The sequence below is a fragment of the Wyeomyia smithii genome, chromosome 3 (genome assembly GCF_029784165.1).
Source record: "Wyeomyia smithii strain HCP4-BCI-WySm-NY-G18 chromosome 3, ASM2978416v1, whole genome shotgun sequence".
NCBI lineage: Eukaryota > Metazoa > Arthropoda > Insecta > Diptera > Culicidae > Wyeomyia > Wyeomyia smithii.
The window spans coordinates 134,183,999-134,189,702 of NC_073696.1; the positions used below are offsets into that span (position 1 = coordinate 134,183,999).

General features: G+C 37.3%; 1 long non-coding RNA gene across 1 annotated transcript; it reads right to left on the reverse strand.

The window, feature by feature from the left end:
* Positions 1-3,910: 3,910 nt before the first annotated feature.
* Positions 3,911-5,118, reverse strand: LOC129731403 (uncharacterized). Its single transcript, XR_008729005.1, has 3 exons — positions 4,898-5,118; positions 4,684-4,813; positions 3,911-4,013 (listed from the first exon to the last, which is right to left on the reverse strand). It is a non-coding gene; the product is annotated as an uncharacterized LOC129731403 (long non-coding RNA).
* Between the last annotated feature and the right edge of the window lie 586 nt (positions 5,119-5,704).

Here is a 5,704-nt window from a genome sequence, read left to right on the forward strand (position 1 = left end):
AGATGTTTTTGAAAAATGTCTACAACTGCTCGAAGAACCGGAAAAATCTGCTTAAAACAGAGATGCCCCATGTTTTTCAAAATGTCTGCAACTGCTCGAAAAATCTGCTTGAAATCTGAAAAAAATATCTATCATTTTTGGAAAACATTTTGCTCGCGCAGGCAAAGGTTTGCAAAAATCTGAACACATTTTGAAAAGTCTGCGCAAATACAAGAAGACTCTGACAAAAATCTCAAAAACTATGGAAAAACTGCAAATATATGCGATTCAATAAAACTCTGCACACGAACTTGAAAAATCAGCGTTTTGCAGACAAATCTGCACGTCTGATATCCCTGGCTTGGATACCAATACGGTAAGAAAGAAAACCCTATTCGCGTTGACGGTGTTGCTGATTTTTGTTCGTGTTTGATTTTTGCGTGCGAAAAAGAAGGAAGGAATTATTTTTGCTTTTGTCATCAGCATCACTCACATTTTGACTATTGGATTGTTTACAGCACCTCCCTGATACCGTAATCTCATTACCTATAGTTTGACAGCACCCCCATTATGCCGAACCCCTCGATGCCGAGCAGAGATGCCAGACTTTTTTTTGGCAAGTCTGTATAATCCATAAAAATGTCTGTATAAGTCTGTATACCGCTGCGAAAAAAAGTTACCGATACATTGATACCTAATTATTTGTCGACCTGTCAGATTGTTTTGTTTTATTGCTTGTTTTGATTGTTCTTTTTCGAGTCTATCATAGTTGGTCGATCAATCGATAGCTAATTTATCTTTTAAATCTAAGTAACACATAGAAGTAAGAGTCTTTCCCGTGATAAAATTCGTCGTTCGTCGTAATGTAGCTAAACTGATACATGATGGCAGAAGTCTCGCGGTTATAAAAATAGTACCTACAAGGTTTGGGACATTTTAAGCAATTCTTCAACGTTGGATATTGCTCCGAATAGAACAAACGGTCTTTTCACCAATATAACCTGCATGGCAATCGATCGAGACAATCAGCTGTTTGTTACTGGGGGCGAAACAGGCAGATTAGTGCCCACGGGGCCGATAAAAACCCCGATAGCCTGACTCGATTCCCGTTGTCATGATTTCACTCTCAAAAACGCAAGATTAATATGTTCAGCAAAGTGTTCAGTTCCTAGTTCACTTTTTCCAGCAACGGCTACAGTGACTTTTGGTTTTTGTGTTCGTTTTTTTGTGTATACTGGTAAAACCATTATGTAGAATATCAGATATCTGTGTAATATCTGTATTATACTAAATGTCTGTATAAAATCTGTAGGCTTATGCGTGTCTGTATCGCAACACAGAAAGTCTGTATAATACAGATTTGTCTGTATATCTGGCATCTCTGATGCCGAGCCCCAAACAACAATGGCCGCAAGGGAAGACATCTGACGTGCTCTTCACTCCTGTTCAGTGTTGCCTAATCTATCGAAGTTGCTGATTATAGCAGTGTGAAGCCAAAAACATCATATCAAGAAGACTGGGAACTATGCCTGAGATTGAGCGACAGTTTTAGCAGCGCAGTCTTTCGAGTAAAAGTGGCACTGACGCATGCTAGTGTGCGTGCTGGCGATGCGAATGCGAGCCGAACGCACAGGTTGGACCACCACATACGCCCACTCTGTCTTCGCAGCGATGCAAACCTCCACCTTTAATAGAGGGAGTGCGCTGTTTGATTTGACGCTTGTCATTTGTATGGGATCGATCCAAAGATGCCAGTCTTCTTGATATGATGTTTTTGGTGAAGTACAACAGTGTCACATGCCATCTCATTCCCGCGTATACAAAAGCACAGGCTACGAACGTGTCAGGGAGGTGGTTTACAGTAGAGTGCCTCCAAATTCCCGAAACCAGATTCAGCAATCTTTACTGAAATTCAACAATAAAAACCATATACTGAAATTCCAGCAATTTTAAAGTGTACTGAAAATTCAGCAATTTGTGTTGCTTTACTGACATTTAGCAATCTTTCCTTTGATTACTGAATATACGGCAATATACTGTCAAAATGAAAAACAAATGGTGCCTGTTGTCAATATTTTTAGTCCGCGCGCCTCAAAAAGACTTGTGCGCACGTAAAAAAGCGTAAAAAAGGCTTGTAAGCCTTGAACGCCGACCGTTGAGACGTGAAGGAAGTGTTTGGTGAGTGGAAAAATTAATTAATCTCGTTTTTCTTCAGTTCAGGGGAGGAAAATGGCGAAAGGACATCGGATTAACGGATCGGACTTGGGCGACACATTACTCGAGGATCAATTTTATCTTTGTGACATGGTTAGGGGTTAATAAATAATTATTAAATAATAAGCAAAAAATCGACTTCCAACGTGTTTTAAAATCTACATGAAGAATTCCCACTGAACTGATATTTCATTTCGGACGTTCGCTGGAAATTCAGTAATAGTCCGTCAAACATGATAACATTTCACATTGCTGAAAATTCAGCAAAGTACCGTCAAAAAGAATGACATTTCACATTGCTGAAACATTCAGTAATATTTCATTGCTGAAATGATTACTGAAGTTTCAGCGTGGCAAAATTCAGTAAAAGTTTAATTAATTTCAGTAAAAAAAATTTGGTGTGTATATATAACTATCACCTTAGATTATTGAAACATAGATATCCAACTCAACCAACAATACGGGCAACAAAAATGTGGCGCCCCTCCGAGTATGATGGCGGTTGGGTGAACTACATTTAATGAGCACACACAGAAAAATATTAAGGTAATTGCTATCTTTTTAGGCTTGGTCAGATTTGTGCGGTGTTTTTTACAGACTAATCTATATGGTCTAGATAATAACAATAATTCATTACAACAGGACTAAAATAAATGTCAATGTGTGAGATGACCATGATATAAATTATTTATTTTGATGATAGTATGACTAATCGTTCATAGTCGTTTCAACAATATGTTTTTAAGCATAACCAAAGATGACTAGTACACAATACGTTACTCTTGCAGTATGCAACGGACACGAGTTTCGCTACGCGTGAACGAAAATTGAACTAATTTGTATACTGTTAATTTGGTGATGACGACAAGGTGGTGAAAGGTGAAGCATGTTTTTCAATATCATTGTATGGTCCTATCATCTAATTTTCAATATCCTTATACGATATTGCCATCTTGTTTTTGTTTTCATCTAGCGGAATGAGCATGATAAATCGATTTTGCTAATAATCACAGTTTTAAGGTCATCAGATGGCACCGTTATAAAGGTGTTGCAAACAAAATGTATGAAGTCAGGTATCTTGCTCTAGTCATCATTAGCATAACTCATTTGTTGTTTGTACCAATTTTAATAATCGATTGAGAACCAAATCATCTAGATTATATTGTAAAGTCGATTGAAAACCGCCGTACAAATCTGATTGAAAGTAACATGATATTTTTCTGGGTGTGAGAATCTGGTCAAGCTCACTACTGAAATGATAAGGAATACCATGATATTTTTCCGAGTGGATATGCTTTAGTTCACCCAACGGCCTACAGATGGCAAGTTCAGAGTGTTGCCTTGAGATTATATGCAGCGAAGCCCAACTTGGATATCTATGTCTCTTTAGTCTATGCTATCACGCACATTTTTTTTACTCTAAAGTGAGTTAGATATCACCCACTTTTGAAAATAGTGGAGGTACCCTAATTAGGGTAATTTTACGGCTACTCACTTCTGAGTAAGGGCATCATACGTCAAAAACTGAGTAGAATCTACTCTGTTCATGCAAACCAGAAATTAACGAAAATGAGTACAAGTTACCCATTTTGCCTAAATACGGAAATTTAATGATTTCTGGTTTTTGTAAATCTGACTCAATAAATAAAATAAATTCAGAACAATAAAAAACACAGATTTATTTTTCATCGAAACATTAGAAAATTTACTAAATCATTCCCGTGTCTTCATTGAATGCGGCCTCCAACCGGTTGACAGCTGCCCGTGAACTGTGACTTACATTTTGTGCCAGATAATCCGTCATCATTCGTCACCTAATACTGCGAAGGATTTAAATTGCATCCATTGTTGGGCACTGTACTGCCGGTACCCGCATAACTGTCCCATACTGATTTTGGTCACTTTTGAGTTATCTTTGGGAATCGACTTAATTGTTATCATATTTTCTGGAACAAATTTAAAATTGATACTTTTATATGGAAAAACATGGAAAAAATTCCAAGTTGTTTTTGTCCCATATTGAAAGTACCCGCATTACAGTCCCACTGCATAGTGGTACAAACTGCAAACATATAATTTTGCTTCAGATTAGTGTATATCGGATTATTTTAGGCATATAGAAGTATGTCATTTAATTAATTATACTAATGTTGTTTTTCTGTAGTACAATCTACGTTGCCAATGATACTGCCGGTTGCTGGTTGAATTTATATGTGATGGGACAAAATATGCGAGTACTTTTGAAATGTACCCGCATATTTTGTCCCATTTTGTCTTTTTTTCAAATTATATAACGTAAAACCAATTCCATCCATGGTTTTCTGTTCTCAACGATAAATTTGTGGTGCCATGAAACTGTTATGGTCATTGGTTCTGGATGTAATTGCTGAAAATACGAAAATTCACGGAAAATATTAAATCGCCGTTTTCTCAACATGTTGTTTTTCATTATGGGACAGTTATCCGGGTACCGGCAGTGTACATCAATACAAATGTTTTCCTTTGTTATCACGAATAAAAGTCCGGCTTTAAACGGCATCGTAGAACACACAACATGCGGTTGTTCATTTTGAAGAGATCTTTTAGGTGTTTTCAAATCCTCTGCAATACTGATGTTGGGCTGAAATTATTATGGAATATTATACGTTGTTTGTAATGTAATTGATTAAGAAATTATTGATTTGATGAAAGATCAGATACTTACTGCTAGCCAACGATAAAAAAGCGACACCAATTGTTCTTCGGAAACCGATAACATTGCTGTTGAAAACTTTTGACATATACATATACTCAGGGTGAGTAAACATCATGAATAATAATACAGAACTGAGTAGACATGGTAATTATGAAAATTTGGGTTAATGTTACTCAATTGTCCAGTACTCGATTACTCACTTTTTGACATTTTGCATAAGAATACCAAACTGAGTAGATCCTAATCAGAATAGAGTTAAATTAAAGCAGCGTGAGAGTGGCGCCGTGTCATCCAAAGTAACGCTGGTAACACTGGTAACACTGAACATCCTTTCTCTTTTCCCCACACGTGTTTAATAGGTTGTTTGCTCAATTGGGTTGTTTAGCTATATCAGCTTTTTATATCATCTGAAAGATCTTCATTTTCTAAGAGCAAGCCCACCAGTGGCTAAATTGAAGTTTCTAAAGCTAGTTTGGCAACTCCCACCATAACGCGGCAACCGCACCGGGCGTTGCTATGTTGGTTTGGGAAATAGCAATTCCCACCTCGGGTAGTAGCGAGTTATTAAATTTGGCAACGCGATAGCAACGTGCCGCACCGTTGCTATTTGATGAATAATGTCAAACTGTTGTTTGTTTTGTTGTGCTCGATAGTAAATGTTCGTAACAATATTATGCAAATAATGAGTATTTCGAACATAATTGGTCGGCCCCGGAAGACGAAACGCTTTGCCTTGGTTAAACACGTCGTAGGACGCAAGTATCGGCGTGAACCAGTCTATTTTAATTTCGATTGAGCTGAAATTTTACACAGGGT